The sequence below is a fragment of the Zea mays genome, chromosome 4 (assembly GCF_902167145.1).
Source record: "Zea mays cultivar B73 chromosome 4, Zm-B73-REFERENCE-NAM-5.0, whole genome shotgun sequence".
Lineage (NCBI taxonomy): Eukaryota > Viridiplantae > Streptophyta > Magnoliopsida > Poales > Poaceae > Zea > Zea mays.
The window spans coordinates 7,207,360-7,225,080 of record NC_050099.1 but is presented as its reverse complement, the minus strand read 5'-3'; positions in this window follow the sequence as shown (position 1 = coordinate 7,225,080).

The following is a 17,721-nucleotide window of genomic DNA, read 5'->3' as shown; positions in this document are numbered from 1 at the left end:
CGCCCGGTGCATCTTCCGCAGTCTCCGGGGTCGGTCCCGGGGCGACTCCAGTCGCGGCCTCCGCAGGGGTCGTCTCCGGCTCAGGCAGCTCGCTGTTCAGCGCCCCGAAGTCGTCCACCCGCTCGCCGCGCTCCGCCTAAAACAAAACGCACAAAAACTCAGCAAACACACGCATAGACCGCATCCAGAAGACGCCGGGCAAACGACAACGTTACCTGAGCCCTCGCAGCCTCGGCCCGCGCCCGGACCACCTCACGACCGTATGAACCCCACATCCGGTCATAGAGGGCCCCGGCGGATTCCTTCACCACGGGGTCTTCGACCTCGAAGATATCACGCCCAAAATCCTCATCCACCTGGTCGAGGGCCTCAAAGTGCCGGCAGCCTTCGCGAGAGAGCGCGTTCATCGCTGCCTCGCAGGTGACCAGGGAGGTGAACGCCATCAACCCCGCCAAGACAGTGGGGAGCTCCTGCAGTTCCTCCTGCACCCATTCCAGACAGCGAAGCCCGGCCTCTCGCTCCGGCACCTCGAACTCACCCGTCCGCACACCCAGCTCGCGATATGAAGTCATGAGCTGCGTGCGCGTCCGTTCGGCCTCCGCTCGCATCGCGGCCTCGGCCCCCTCCGCGCGGCTCTCCTGGGCAGTAAGCCGCCGCTGCAGCTCTCCGGCGAGCTCCTTGGCGATATTGCCTTCCGCCCGCGCCAGCCTGGCCTCCGCCTGCGCAGCCTGCTCTTTGGCGATGGCTTCGTTGGCCTCCCTCCTCTCCCCCGCCAGCTGGCGCCGGAGGTCTGCCTTCTCCTTCTCAAGGGCGGCCACCTTCTCCGCCAGTTTGCGGCACTTGCTGTCGGAGGCCGACTTCTCACGGACAGCGTCCGCATGTTGCGTCCGAAGTCTCTCGACCTCGGCAGACAACGCTGCCGTAAGGGCCCCCGACGCAGTGCGGCTGGTGAAGTCAGCCACCTGCAGAACACACGTAAGGTCGTTGCGTAAAAAAAAATGTATAGCTCGGCGGACCTGACTCAGCGCCTCCGTCGCTCGAGTCAGCGCCTCCGTCGCTCCCTTCAGCCGACGGGTCGCCACGCCCGCCTCGTCTCTGACCAGCGCGAGGGCAGACACCTCGCCTCCGGCGTCAAGGGTCCCTCCCCCCGCCTTCGGCGCTGGCGCAGCCGTCGCGATCGCCGCGCCAGGCACAACCAGAGCGAGCGGGCCCTCGTCCGACCCTGCAACGCGTCAACAAATTAAAAAAAAGGCTATATATATATTCATATAGACTTACCCCCAAGATAATCCTCCACATCAATCTCGGTGCCGAAGTCGGCAACGCGTTTGCCAGGCGGCGGTAGCGATCGGGCCGCCTTCGCAGCCTCCGCCACCCCGCTGACAGACGGCACCACCTTCGACAGCTTGGGGCCTCCGGCGCCCACCGTCGTCTCCGGCGCCTTGCCAGGCGCGGAGGCGCCCACCTTCGTCGGCAGCGGCGGCTTGCCTCCGCCAGAGGCCTCAGCCTTCGCCGTTCCCCGATGCCTTTTCGGCCGGGCTTCGTGAACCCTCACAGTCGCCTGGCGTTTTCGCGCCGCGCCTTGGCGATCCTTGTCCATCACTGCCCACACAACATGACCGATATTTCGCCCATAAGGAAAAACTTTCCACCGATGAACCATACGAGATGTAAAACAGTCCTCCTCAGCCGCGCAGGGGATAGGAATGTTTTTAGGCCAACAACCCCCGGTAACCCTCAGCATCCGAGCCGAAGACTCCCGGAGCTCGGGCGAAGACATCCTCTCCCCCGGGGCCGCACACGTCCTCATTAAATCTCTAGCGAAACTATCAGACACCCCAAGTCTTCCCATCGCAGTACCTAATTTTCTCTTTTTCGAGGAGGCGGCGACCACCAGCGCAGGGTCGCCTCCAGTCTCCACCGCCGGCTTCTTCCCACGGCGGTCCGCTTCGTCTTGACCAGGGTAGCCGTCGTACGGCAGTTGATTTAATTCGAAGACCCTGTTCAAACGTTCATTTGACCCGCGGATGTCAAAGCTGCGCTGGCCTTCCGTCCTCGGCACATAACGCCCCACGAGCCGCACCGCCAAGTCCTCCGCATCACGCACAAAGGCGGCCGGGTCACGGTTTCGCAAATTCAGTGCGAAGGCAGGACTTCGCACCACCCTTCCTCCGTGAAAGGGCATCTGGCGAGGGCATACTTCGCCCAGCGCCCAGCCGTGCGCCAAGGGCCAGACCCCGTACGCCACGAACTCTTCAACTAAATCTCGACCGCTGCTCTGACCGGCGGCGCACCGAAGGGCCCCTTCGTCTGCATCCTCTTCTGCCACTTCATAAGGTGGATACGCAGAGTAATAGTGAGAGCACATTAAGGACACGGGGAGCCCTTCATGGCCTTCGACAGTAGCCTCAGCAACATAAAACCAAAATTCATTCCAATTGCCCCACTTGTTGCGGGCGCACGGGACCAACTCCACTACTGGCATTGTGGTCTTGCCGGTCTTCGGCGTGAATGTGCATGACCCGAACTGGGCAACTCCGTCCTCAACCATCCTTTTCTGCCAATGCAAACAATAATTCTTCGCAAAAACTTCAACTGACGGCTGTCCGCCGTACGAAGTCGTCGCCCAGACATACTTCGCCAGCGCCACTATGGCGTTCGGTGTCAGCTGATGTATTTGAACGCTGAATCTACGCAGGACTTCGCTGACAAAACGGTGCGCAGGCAAGCGGAGTCCGGCGACGAAGAACGCCTCGAAAACAACCAACTCGCCCTCCGGCTCGGGGACTTCCTCCGTCCCCGGAGCACGGGCGACCCCGCCGCCAAAGTAGCCCAACCGCTGCATATCTTCAATACGGGCTGACGTCATCCGTGACACACCAAATTCAACAGAGTCGCCGGCGCGCAACTCCTCCACCTCCACGTTACTCAACGTCTCCTCAGACGAGGCGGCGGCCGGCGACGCGGCGTCGGCGGAGGAAGAAGAGGATGGCATTGCTACGTACCGTCGTCGGCGGCGGGCGGTCTGCTTCACTCGAGCCAGAACGCCGGCGAGCTAAGGGAGCAGCGGAGGAAAAGGAGCAGCAAGACGGCGGGCGGCTAGGGTTTTACGGAGCGCGGAAGGCAGAGTTCAAAAAGCGCCGCCCCCGCCCCCTTTTATAGGCGGGGCGCGGCTCTTCGGGAAACCCGCAATCCGACAGGCCGCGACGCTTCGGGAAACCCGCAATCCAACAGTACGCCGTCCATCAACGGTCACATCAAAAACCCCCGCGGAACCACTTCGAGCGAGGGCAGCGTCTCCGCCATCTAGCGACGTCTTCGGCACCAGGTGACTTTGTCGAACTGGTCCCTCGGAGGGCAAATGTTGGGGCGAAGGCAAAGACGCCACCCTTCGCTCGAGGCCTTCGCTGCAGCCGCTGGTCCGACAGAGACAAAGCGGGCAGGGACACCCTTCGCAGGACTCGGCACTTTGACGAAGGCCTGCGGCGACGTCCTACCACGGCGCGTCCTCGTTCAGTCCCAAGGCCCACGTGCGATCTGGCCCATTGTAACGGGCCCCGCGTGGCCGCCTCTGTATTACGGGCCCAACTTGTAAAGGAGTACTTGTAATTACGGTCTGTAACCCTGCTTTATGGGAATATTCTGGGGATAAAATAGGTGTCTGAGGGCACATGCGTCCTTAACACAAGACGCTGGGCACTCAGATACCTATAAATACCCCCGCACAGTGCCCGTGAGAGGCTAGATCAACAGAGCTATTGCCCCCGTGCACGTAACCCTGTTGTCACCACCGTTCACCCTTGTTGGCTTTCTTGCTGCTGAGAGCGAGTTCCAACAAGAGTCATTCCAAAAGAGATTGATCAAGGATTTCAAAAACTCCCCCTATCTCCCATAATCACCACTTCTCCCCACAAGAAGTCAACTTTTGACAATAGAGACAATAAGAGACAATAAAAGCTTTTGACAAGACAAAAACTCACAAAAACTCTATTCTACTATTTTCAAAATCTCTCAAGTGGTAGCTGATCCATTTATCACTTTGGCCTTTATTTTCTCCCCCTTTGGCATCAAGCACCAAAACGGGATCAATCTTGGCCTTCTAACCCCATTGCCTCACCAAGATCTTCAATAAGAATACAAAGGCAATAAGATTGCATGAGATGAACTTGGAATTAGTTACCCTCTCATCGGAGTGCAGTGGAAGTCTTTCATGGTCCAAGTCCACCTTTTCCCTTTCAATCCTCCTTCGAGACTAAATTATCAAACTCAAGCACATGGTTAGTCTCAAAGGGTCAAGTTGTAACACATCTCCCCCTAAACATGTGCATCACTTTGCAACGGACTTGTGAGGTCCAGGGAGTGTTTGTACAACTTGAGCACCATAATAAGCAACAAAATGCAGAATGAACATGATCAAAGGCATAAACACATGTATGCTACAATTCAATCCAAGTTCCGCGAATCTAAGACATTTAGCTCACTACGCAGCCTGCAAAAGGTCTTCTCATCTAGAGGCTTAGTGAAGATATCGGCTAGCTGGTTCTCGGTGCTAACATGAAACACTTCGATATCTCCCTTTTGCTAGTGGTCTCTCAAGAAGTGATGCCGGATGTCTATGTGCTTTGTGCGGCTGTGCTCAACAGGATTCTCCGCCATGCGGATAGCACTCTCATTATCACATAGGAGTGGGACTTTGCTCAGATTGTAGCCAAAGTCCCGGAGGGTTTGCCTCATCCAAAGTAGTTGCGCGCAACACTGACCTGCGGCAACGTACTCGGCCTCAGCGGTGGATAGGGCAACGGATGTTTGTTTCTTAGAGTTCCATGACACCAGGGACCTTCCTAAGAATTGGCACGTCCCCGATGTACTCTTCCTATCGACCTTACATCCAGCATAGTCGGAGTCTGAGTATCCAACTAAGTCAAAGGTAGACCCCTTTGGATACCAGAGCCCGAAGCAAGGCGTAGCAACCAAATATCTAAGAATTCGCTTCACTGCCACTAAGTGACACTCCTTAGGATCGGATTGAAATCTAGCACACATGCATACGCTAAGCATAATATCCGGTCTACTAGCACATAAGTAAAGCAAAGAACCTATCATTGACCGGTATGCTTTTTGATCAACGGACTTACCTCCTTTGTTGAGGTCGGTGTGTCCGTCGGTCCCCATCGGAGTCTTTGCGGGCTTGGCGTCCTTCATCCCAAACCGCTTTAGCAGATCTTGCGTGTACTTCGTTTGGGATATGAAGGTGCCGTCCTTGAGTTGCTTCACTTGGAACCCAAGGAAGTAGTTCAACTCGCCCATCATCGACATCTCGAATTTCTGCGTCATCACCCTGCTAAACTCTTCACAAGACTTTTGGTTAGTAGAACCAAATATTATGTCATCGACATAAATTTGGCACACAAACAAATCACAATCACACGTCTTTGTAAAAAGAGTTGGATCGGCTTTCCCAACCTTGAAAGCATTAGCAATTAAAAAGTCTCTAAGGCATTCATACCATGCTCTTGGGGCTTGCTTAAGTCCATAGAGCGCCTTAGAGAGCTTACACACGTGGTCGGGGTACCGTTCATCCTCGAAGCCAGGGGGTTGCTCCACGTACACCTCCTCCTTGATTGGCCCGTTGAGGAAAGCGCTCTTCACATCCATTTGGTACAACCTGAAAGAATGGTGAGCGGCATATGCTAGCAAGATACGAATGGACTCTAGCCTAGCCACAGGAGCGAAAGTCTCCTCAAAGTCCAAACCTGCGACTTGGGCATAACCTTTTGCCACAAGTCGAGCCTTGTTTCTCGTCACCACCCCGTGCTCGTCCTGTTTGTTGCGGAACACCCACTTGGTTCCCACAACATTTTGCTTCGGACGAGGCACCAGTGTCCAAACTTCATTGCGCTTGAAGTTGTTGAGCTCCTCCTGCATGGCCAATACCCAATCCGGATCTAGCAAGGCCTCCTCTACCCTGAAAGGCTCAATAGAAGAGACAAAGGAGTAATGCTCACAAAAATTAACTAATTGAGATCGAGTAGTTACTCCCTTGCTAATGTCACCCAGAATTTGATCAACGGGATGATCCCTTTGAATCATCACTCGAACTTGGGTTGGAGGTGCCAGTTGCGCTACTTCCTCCATCACTTGATTATCTTGTGCTCCCCCTTGATCAAGCGCCTCCACTTGAGGTACCTGTTCGTCATCTTTGGTTGGGGGATGCACCATAGTTGAGGAAGAAGGTTGATCTCGTTCATCTTGTTCCTGTGGCCGTACTTCTCCAATCGCCATGGTCCGTATAGCGGCCGTCGGAACATCTTCTTCATCTACATCATCACAATCAACAACTTGCTCTCTTGGAGAGCCATTAGTCTCATCAAATACAACATCGCTAGAGACTTCAACCAAACCCGATGATTTGTTGAAGACTCTATACGCCTTTGTATTTGAGTCATAACCTAACAAAAACCCTTCTACAGCTTTGGGAGCAAACTTAGAATTTCTACCCTTCTTTACTAGAATGTAGCATTTACTCCCAAATACACGAAAGTACGATACATTGGGTTTGTTACCGGTTAGTAGCTCATACGACGTCTTCTTCAGGAGGCGATGAAGGTAGACCCTGTTGATGGCGTGGCAAGCAGTGTTAACGGCTTCCGTCCAAAAGCACTCGGGGGTCTTGAACTCTCCTAGCATCGTCCTCGCCATATCGATGAGCGTCCTGTTCTTCCTCTCTACCACACCATTTTGCTGTGGTGTGTAGGGAGCAGAGAACTCGTGCTTGATCCCTTCCTCTTCAAGGAACTCCTCCACTTGAAGGTTCTTGAACTCGGATCCGTTGTCGCTCCTTATCTTCTTCACTTTGAGCTCAAACTCATTTTGAGCTCTCCTGAGGAAGCGCTTGAGGGTCCCTTGGGTTTCAGACTTATCCTGCAAAAAGAACACCCAAGTGAAGCGGGAAAAATCATCAACAATTACTAAACCATACTTACTCCCTCCTATGCTCAGATAGGCGACAGGTCCGAAGAGGTCCATATGCAGCAGCTCCAGGGGTCTTGAAGTGGTCATCACGTTCTTGCTGTGATGCGCTCCTCCTACTTGTTTACCTGCTTGACAAGCTGCACAAGGTCTATTTTTTTCGAAATGCACGTTAGTCAAACCTATCACGTGTTCTCCCTTTAGAAGCTTGTGAAGGTTCTTCATCCCCACATGTGCTAAGCGGCGATGCCACAGCCAGCCCATGCTAGTCTTAGCTATTAAGCATGCATCTAGACCGGCCTCTTCTTTTGCAAAATCAACTAAATAAAGTTTGCCGTCTAATACACCCTTAAAAGCTAGTGAACCATCACTTCTTCTAAAGACAGACACATCTACATTTGTAAATAGACAGTTATACCCCATATTGCATAATTGACTAACAGATAGCAGATTATATCCAAGAGACTCTACTAAAAACACATTAGATATGGAGTGCTCATTAGAAATTGCAATTTTACCTAAACCTTTTACCTTGCCTTGATTCCCATCACCGAATACAATTGAATCTTGGGAATCTTTATTCTTGACGTAGGAGGTGAACATCTTCTTCTCCCCCGTCATATGGTTTGTGCATCCGCTGTCGATAATCCAGCTTGAACCCCCGGATGCATAAACCTGCAAGGCAAATTTAGGCTTGGGTCTTAGGTACCCAACTCATGTTGGGTCCTACAAGGTTAGCACATATATCCTTAGGGACCCAAATGCAAGTTTTATCACCTTTGCATTTTGCCCCTAACTTCCTAGCAATTACTTTTCTATCCTTTCTACAAATTGCAAATGAAGCATTCAAAGCACAATAAATTGTAGAAGGTTCATTTGCTATTTTCCTAGGAGCATGAATAACATTCCTTCTAGGCACATGATGAATAGCATTTCTTTTAGGAACAACATTTCTCCTAGTAACATTTCTATCATACACATAAGAGGAACTAGGAGCAAACATGGCATGAGAATCATAAACATATGAATCACAAGCATCATGACTTACATTTCTAGTTTGTCTTCTATCATGATACAAAAATGCATGGTTCCTTTTAGCACTAGTAGCCATAGGGGCCTTCCCTTTCTCCTTGGCGGGAATGGGATCCTTATGGCTTGTTAAGTTCTTGGCTTCCCTCTTGAAGCCAAGCCCATCCTTAATTGAGGGATGTCTTCCTATTGTGTAGGCATCCCTTGCAAATTTTAACTTATCAAATTCACTTTTGCTAGTCTTAAGTTGGACATTAAGACTAGCCACTTCATTATTTAGCTTTGCAATAGAGGCTATGTGTTCACTACAAGCATCAATATCAAATTCTTTACATCTATTGCAAATAGCAACATTTTCTACACAAGTTGTTGATTTACTAGCTATTTCTATCTTAACATTCAACTCATCGTTAATGCTCTTTAATTTTGAAATTGTTTCATGGCATGAGGATAATTCACAAGTAAGCATCTCATTTCTTTTAACTTCTAGAGCATGAGATTTTTGAGCTTCTAAAAATTTATCATGCTCTTCATACAATAAATCCTCTTGTTTCTCTAAGAGTTTATCCTTCTCATTCAATGCATCAATTAATTCATTAATTTTGCCAATTGTAATTCTATCTAGACCTTTAAATACACTAGAATAGTCTATTTCATCATCGTCACTAGAATCATTATCACTAGAAGAAGCATAAGTAGAGTTTCGAGTACTTACTTTCTTCTCCTTAGCCATGAGACACGTGTGACGCTCGTTGGGGAAGAGGGCCGATTTGTTGAAGGCGGTGGCGGCGAGTCCCTCATTGTCGGAGTCGGAGGAGGAGCAATCCGAATCCCACTCCTTGCCTAGATGCGCCTCGCCCTTGGCTTTCTTGTAGTGCTTCTTCTTCTCCCTTTTGTTCCCCTTTTCCTGGTCACTTTCATTATCAGGACAGTTAGCAATAAAATGACCAAGCTTACCGCATTTGAAGCATGATCGCTTCCCCTTGGTCTTAGTCTTGCTCGGCTGTCCATTGCGACCCTTTAGCACCGTCTTGAATCTCTTGATGATGAGGGCCATTTCTTCATCATTAAGACCGGCTGCCTCAATTTGCGCCACCTTGCTGGGTAGTGCCTCCTTGCTCCTTGTGGCTTTGAGAGCAAAAGGTTGCGGCTCGTTGATCGGTCCATTCAAGGCGTCGTCCACATACCTTGCCTCCTTGATCATCATTCGCCCGCTGACGAATTTTCCTAGGACTTCTTCGAGCGACATTTTGGTGTACCTGGGATTCTCACGAATATTATTCACCAAATGAGGATCAAGAACGGTAAAGGACCTGAGCATTAGTCGGACGACGTCGTGGTCCGTCCATCGCGTGCTTCCGTAGCTCCTTATTTTGTTGATAAGGGTCTTGAGCCGGTTGTATGTCTGAGTTGGCTCCTCGCCCCTTATCATCGCGAATCGTCCAAGCTCGCCTTCCACCAACTCCATTTTGGTGAGCAAGGTAACGTCATTCCCCTCATGAGAAATCTTGAGGGTGTCCCAGATCTGCTTGGCGTTATCCAAGCCGCTCACTTTGTTATATTCATCCCTGCACAATGAAGCTAGAAGAACAGTGGTAGCTTGTGCATTCTTATGGATTTGCTCATTAATGAATGAAGGGCTATCCGAGCTATCAAATTTCATTCCACTTTCCACAATCTCCCAAATGCTTGGATGGAGAGAAAATAGGTGAGTACGCATTATGTGACTCCAAAATCCGTAGTCCTCTCCATCAAAGTGAGGAGGCTTGCCAAGTGGAATGGGGAGCAAATGAGCATTTGAGCTATATGGAATGCGCGAATAATCAAAAGAAAAGTTTGAGTTAACCGTCTTTTGTTTGTCGTGGTCGTCGTCCTTTTGGGAAGAAGAGGACTCATCGCTGTCGTAGTAGACGATCTCCTTGATGCGTCTTGTCTTCTTCTTCTTCCCATCTTTTCGCTTGTGGCCCGAGCCCGAGTCATTGGACTTGTCATCCCTTGGCTCGTTGACGAAGGACTCCTTCTCCTTGTCGTTGATCACAATTCCCTTCCCCTTAGGATCCATCTCTTCGGGCGGTTAGTCCCTTTCTTGAAGAGAACGGCTCTGATACCAATTGAGAGCACCTAGAGGGGGGGTGAATAGGTGATCCTGTAAAACTTCAAAACTTAAGCCACAAAAACTTGTTAAGAGTTAGCACAAGTATGGCCAAGTGGCTAGAGAGGAGTCAAAACACAATAACCACAAGAAAGCAATCACAGAGTTGACACGGTGGTTATCCCGTGGTTCGGCCAAGTACAAAACTTGCCTACTCCACGTTGTGGCGTCCCAACGGACGAGAGTTGCACTCAACTCCTCTCAAGTGATCCAATGATCAACTTGAATACCACGGTGTTTTTCTTTCCTTTGATCTTTTCCCGTTTGCGAGGAATCTCCACAACTTGGAGTCTCTCGCCCTTACAATTGAGTTCACAAAGAAATACGAAGTAAGGTGGGAATGAGCAACGCACACAAGACTCGAAAATCAGAGCAACAACACGCACACAAGTCGCAACAAGAGCTCGCAACGCAACACAAAGAGTTCACAACTCCACAAGAGCTCTATATGCTATCACAATGAAACGAATGCGTGAGATTGATGTCTTGGTGCTTAGAAGAGTTGTAGGAATGCTTGGTGTGCTCCTCCATGCGCCAAGGGGTCCCTTTTATAGCCCCAAGGCAGCTAGGAGCCGTTGGGAACAAATCTGGAAGGCCATCTTTGCCTTCTGACTCGTGGCGCACCGGACAGTCCGGTGCACACCGGACACTGTCCGGTGCCTGATTTGTTTCCTTAAACAGCGCATCCGACCGTTGCTGTCTGAGTCAGATCTGCGCACAGTTGGCGCACCGGACATGTCCGGTGCACACCGGACAGTCCGGTGCTTCCTTCCGACCGTTGGCTCGGCCACGTGTCGCGCGCCGATCGCGCGGCCGACCGTTGGCCCGGCCGACCGTTGGCTCACCGGACAGTCCGGTGCACACCGGACAGTCCGGTGAATTTTAGCCGAAGTCGCCGGAGAAAAACCCGAGAGCGGCCTCTTCGGCTGGGGCAGCCTGGCGCACCGGACACTGTCCGGTGCACCACCGGACAGTCCGGTGCCCCAGACCGAAACAGCCCCTTGGCTGTACACAGCCAAGTCTTCTCTTCTCTTCTTCTATCTGTTTCTAACACTTAGACAAATATATTAGTACACAAAACCAATGTACTAAGACTTAGAAACATACCTTTGTTGAAGATTTGCACTTTGTTCATCCTTGGGCATTGATTCACATTGAAGCACTTGTGTTGACACTCAATCACCAAAATACTTAGAAATGGCCCAAGGGCACATTTCCCTTTCAACAGTCCGGTGCGCCAGACCAGGGGTGCCTTCGGTTGCCCCTTTGCTCCTTTATTGAAACCAAAACTTGGTCTTTTTATTGGCTGAGTGTGAACCTTTTACACCTGTATAATCTATACACTTGGGCAAACTAGTTAGTCCAAAGATTTGTTTTGAGCAATTCAATCACCAAAATTATTTAGGACTTAGGTGTAAGCCTAATTCCCTTTCAGCGTGCGCTGCTGTCGGCATCCCTGGCGGGGCTCCTTGACGTCTGGACGATCGAAGAAGCAGGAAGGTCGACCTATCGATTCTCTTTTGTTGTGTCGCCCTGCCGATCGTTAACGCTCGAACATCGACTCCTCCCAAAGAATAGGCTTCTGCTGCGTGTCTCCTAACCGTGACCACCTCGACTTCAGCTACTTCTGCATCTAGGGGCTATCGTCTTCTTGGAGCACACCGATCTCTACTCCCGCCGCAACATTCGCACCATCACGGCGCTGCGACTCCGGGGGGATTTCAAGCCGTCGGCTCCTACCTTCGGCCTCTACTCCAGTCTCATCATGTGTGGTACCCTCGTTGCAACTGTGGGGGGGGATGTTAGACTGTTGTGTAAGTGTGTGTGGGTCGGCACCACTGTTGGGCTAGCGGCCCATTAGGGTTAGGGTTGAGTCTATATATTGTGCCCCATCTCATATCAATACATCAACCACTTCACTTCATTCTACACTTTCCATTGAGAATATCAAGAGCATCGTAGTTGCAGTATTTTACTGAGCAGCACCCTTAATGAAATGCTACAGAAGAACAGAAGTGGTTTTACTTTGTCACGATTTAGTTCAAAAATGAACTAACGGACAATAAATATTTGAGAACGAAGGTAGTATAACACTACTAAAAACAACCCTTACAACCACCAAGTTTTTCAAGCAGCGTTTATAGGGCAATTGACTACATTGTTTTGAGCACCCGGATCCTAAACAACCGCTTGCAAACAATATTATTAGATGTGGTTGGCTTAAGAGAACTGCATCTAAAACCCCACCTATTTTTGCAAGCAGATGTTTAGAGAGCCACTTCCAAACATCTCTTCTTTGCATACGGTCCACTTAACCGGTCGATTGCAATCCTCTGCACATGGCAACAATCATAATCCTGAACCTACACATAACCCTATGACTGCACATAACCTACCTAACATTTCTTGTGCTCAAATAAGACGCCTTCTTCAGTGAAGAGAAGACAAGACACTGGTATCAACTTTGAAGATTTGTGGGCGTTGAACCACCACAAAATGCTTGACATCAACGTAATAGCTTTCTAGGGTGTGTAAGCTATCACACTCCTTCTTTATTACTCTATGAATACATGGCATGTGACAGTATTGTGTCTCCATGTACAATGCAATGGGTGGATACAGAGAAAGTCAACATGTGGAAGTGTTGCATCCTTGATAAAAAATGATTAAAAAGGAGTTTAATAAGAAAGTACAGAATAGAAAGGAGGTTGCCTTGTAAATAGCTAGGTCAATCGATCATTTGTGACGATCGCATACCACTTCGAGTAAGTTTAGTCACCCTTGTTTGTTGCATTGAAATAGTATTTTTTACCGTGAACCTAGTAAACATGTTTGTGCACATAGCCAACACTACATTTGTTTCTATATGAATTCGGAATCTGGCATGAACACATTCCTTGGCTCGTTAAACTACCCCAAACCATCATACATCGATTTGTTATGATTTTTAAAAAGTATGTACACTTTACGTCTTATAAGAGCATCTCCAATAGTTATGTAAATTTAGCATCCTCAATTATAGATTTAAGAAGTTGCTAAATCACTTTAAAGAGTAGAAAAATATGTGTGCTCCAACAGTTCTCTATTTATTGGTTGCTAATTTTTAAAATTGTCCACGTCAACAAAAAATCAAGCATGCTTTCTATTTTTAATTAAGCTAGCACATCAACAACTTTCCATAACATCTTGGAAGTTCAAAGTTATCGATGAAAGACCATAAGGTCACGGCGACGGCGTGAAGACAACACATGGCACTGGAGATAGATTTGTGATCAACAAGACAGTGACCGAAATATGGTTTTTATGATGAATTTAGAACTAACATTGATTTAGAGAGTCCCAACGAGACTGGTAAATGTAGGGATAAAATTGAGTTTTGTAGGGAGTTTGTAAATTTATTAAAGACCTGGTTTACATAACTGTTGTAGAATGGTTTTCCCCCGAAAACTTCTTAAATTCATATTTAGATAGTTGTTTACATAACTATTGGAGATGCTCTAAGTTGTCCATCTTCTGTTACATCGATCTTTATGCCTATATTATTGTTTTTGTTTACATGAATGCGATGTTTAAAAATACTACATCACCACCATATAAGGAAATCACCTAGACAACGTCAAGGAGTTGAGATTCATATAAGATGTTCCTTGTTTCAAGCAACCACCTAACACACTAGTTTGCAGATATTATGTGTGTGAGGCGCTTCGCTGTACCGGCATATATATTCCAAATCGTGAGGATGTAATTAACGTTGTTCTACGTATCTGTATATTATGGTCCATCGTGTGAGCAAATTGTTTTCACTAACATTCCAATTATAGTTACTATGTTTTGATTGTATCAGCACCACAATGTCAAAGAAACGTGGACATTTTATAGGAATATGGAAGACACATGAGTCAAGACGGTGATGACAAATTTATTTCACTTATGACCTGAAGTGACACACATAACGGGACTCTTCTTCGACCATGACAGATCATTGACAAATCATCCAGAGCTCATTAACTTCAAGAAGCATCATATATTATAATTTTGAAACATTTGAACTAATTTTGTGAATATGAATAAATGACAAAACTAGTGGTGTATATATGTGTATGGATAAATGACACTTTCTATATGGATGAATGATATATTTTGGTTGTATGTAAAAACATTTGAAACTTTGTATTGTGGATATGGATGAATAACACTTTATATATTGTGCCATGATTTTTTGGTTGTGAATGATGTGTATCGAAATCTAAATGATAACAATGAATTTTGTTGTATGGTTTGTTGGCAGAAAAACTGAAATTCAAATTTCATTTGAATCATGTTCAGCAAATTGCAGGCAGCCACCATAATATGGTCGACTGCAATAAACTTCTCGAGGGCTTGTGGGGGATAGATATCCTTTGGGTCCTCATGGCGTGAATTCTGTACATGAGCCATTTAAGAGCCTAAGTAAGTCGGACAACTGATTTCATGGGTCGATCGACCAACTCGGGCTCGAAGATGGCACGAAGGCTTGGGGATCAAGATGGAGCAGTGCCTTTTTAGATAAGGAACACTACAGGAATCCTAATGATTCCCGTCGGCCGGTGTAATTCCCGTCGGCCACGGACAAAGCCGACGAGGATAACTTAACTCCCGTCGGCTAAAACTCAGCCGACGGGAGTTAAGTTAATTCCCGTCGGCTAGAGTGTAAGCCGACGGGAGTTAAGTTAACTCCCGTCGGCCAGAGCGTAGGCCGACGTGGATTATGTAACTCCCGTCGGCCATAGCGCAGGCCGACGGGGATTAGCCTTTTATGAGCGCGCGCTCACCCGCGCGGACTCATTTTCCCTGTCTTCAACCCGAGCCGCCGCCGTCGCTTCTTCCTCAACCGCCGCCGCGCTGCGCCAAGCACCGCCGCCGTCCCTGCCCCGTGTGCCGCCGCCCCTGCCCCAAGCACCGCCGCCGTTCCTGCCTCGTCCGCCGCCGCCCCTGCCCCGTGCGCCGCCGCCCCTGCCCCATCTACCGCCGCCGTCGCGCCTCCCCAACCGGCCCCGCGCCACCCCAAACGGCCGGCCGGCCACCGCGCCGCCCCTGCCGGACCCCGCCGCCCGGCCGACGCCTCCCCCGTCGGCCTCCTCCACCGCCGCCAATCGCCCCGACCGGCTCTCCGAGCACCGCCGCAGCCCCAAGTGCGCCGTCGCCTCCGATCGCCTCCCCGAGTGCCGCTGCCGGTCCCGACCGCCTCCCCGAGCGCCGTTGCCGCCTTGTCGTTGAGGTATACATCCTTAATTGTGAATACGAGTGTGATTAGAATAGTTAAATATGTGTGTAGATGTTTATTTTCGTCGGTTTTTTGATGGCCGACGGGAGTTAACTTTCATGTAATTAGAGTTAGTTTAAAATTGTTAATTGTTTATTGATTAGCTTTAACTTATAATATTGTTTATTTTCGTCGGTTTATATGGCCGACGGGAGTTAACTGTAATGCGATTACACTTTATGTAATATTGTTATTTGTTGCAAATTTGATGTTCTGAAAATGTTGCAAATATTGTTTATTTAAATTTGGATGTTGCATTATTGTTAATTAATGAATATCATGTTATTGTGTTGAATGTTATGTTATGTATATATATATATATAGTTTTACTACTTACCTATAGATGTATGTGTGACGCGTGTAGAAACATGAATGTCTCACACGCACTCTTTACTCGTACACACAGCCGCAATAATGGGTGATAGACGTGATTGGATGTATGAAGGTTTCAAGAAGGGTGGGTGTCACACAAGTGAATGGTTTGCCAAGACGCAGATGTTTCTGGACCATGCAGCTGCTTTATCACAAATAGATAACATTAGGTGTCCATGCAATAAATGTAGAAATATGACGAGCCACACCAAGAGGCAGGTCACACTACACCTGTGTTCGCATGGTTTCGTGCCAGGCTATAAGGTCTGGTATCTCCATGGTGAAGATGTTGAACGAGCAGCAGAAGTAGAAGTTGATGACGGTGAAGATGATGTTGATAGGATGGACCAGATGCTTGAGGATCTGCAGCCTGAACTGGCACCAGATCATCATGATTCACCTACACCGGAGGTTCAGAAGTTCTTCGACCTACTCAAAGCGTCAGAAGAGCCTCTTCACGGGCACACTAACGTGACCGTGCTGGAATTCGTGACCCGACTGATGTCAATCAAGTCTAAGTTTGCATTCTCAATTAATTGTTACAAGGAGCTTGTGGATTTGATTAGCGAGGTTCTTCCTACGGGTCACAAGATGCCCAAAGACATGTACCAGTCCAAGAAATTGCTTGAAGGTCTTGGTATGGAGTATGAGAAGATTGATGTTTGCCAAGACAACTGTATGCTTTTTTGGAAGGAACATGGCAGAGAACAGAAATGCTTAAAATGTGGAAAGTCGAGGTACGTGGAGCTTGTAAATGAAGATGGGGAGAAGGTGGTGACAAAGGTTGCACATAAACAGCTTCGGTACATGCCTCTCACTCCTAGAGTGAAACGTTTGTTTCTCTCGAGGAAGACCGCTATGCACATGAGGTGGCATAAAGATTGTACGGACAGACAAGATGGGTTAATGGTGCACCCGTCAGATGGTGATGCATGGAAGGCTCTTGACAAATTTGATCCAGATTTTGCCAGCGATGCAAGAAACGTTCGTATCGGCTTGGCAACTGATGGTTTCACGCCGTTCAATATGACCGCTGCGTCGTATTCATGTTGGCCTGTCATTGCCATACCGTACAACCTTCCACCTGCTCTTTGCATGAAATATGAGTTTATGTTCCTATGTCTTGTTATACCTGGGCCTGAGCATCCTGGCGTACGCCTCAATGTGATGCTTCAACCACTGATTGAAGAGTTAAAGAAGCTATGGCAAGGTGTGGAAGCCTATGACTGCTTCAAGAAGCAGAAATTCAATCTTCGTGTTGCATATCTGTTCTCGGTTCATGATTTTATGGCGTATGGTATTTTCTCTGGATGGAGCGTGCATGGTAGATTGACGTGTCCTTATTGTGCTAAAGATACAGATTGTTTTTGTCTTAGTGCTGGTGGCAAGATATGTTACTTTGATTGCCATAGATGTTTTCTACCCTTCAATCACCCCTTCAGAAGGCAGAGAAAGGAATTTAGGAAGGGCACCATTGTCACGAAGGGACCGCCCAAGCGACGTAGTGGGATAGAAATTACAGAAGAGCATATGAAACTTGTCCTAGACGAGAGTGGGAAAAGGTATCAAGGTTTCGGTGAGGAGCATAACTGGACTCACATATGTGGCTTGTGGGAGCTTCCTTATGCTAAGTCATTGATTTTGATGCACAACATCGATGTCATGCATCAAGAGAGTAACTTTTGCCAAGCCATCATAAATACATGCATGGATTTCCCTGATAAAACGAAAGACAATGACAAGGCACGCATGGACTTAGCAGTGATATGTGATCGTCCAACCCAAGTGCTTAGAGAAAACGGAGGCAAACCAAAAGCTGACTATTGTCTGAAATCTAAGCAACGGAAAGAAGTGATGAAGTGGATGAAGGATATTAAATTCCCCGATGGTTATGCCG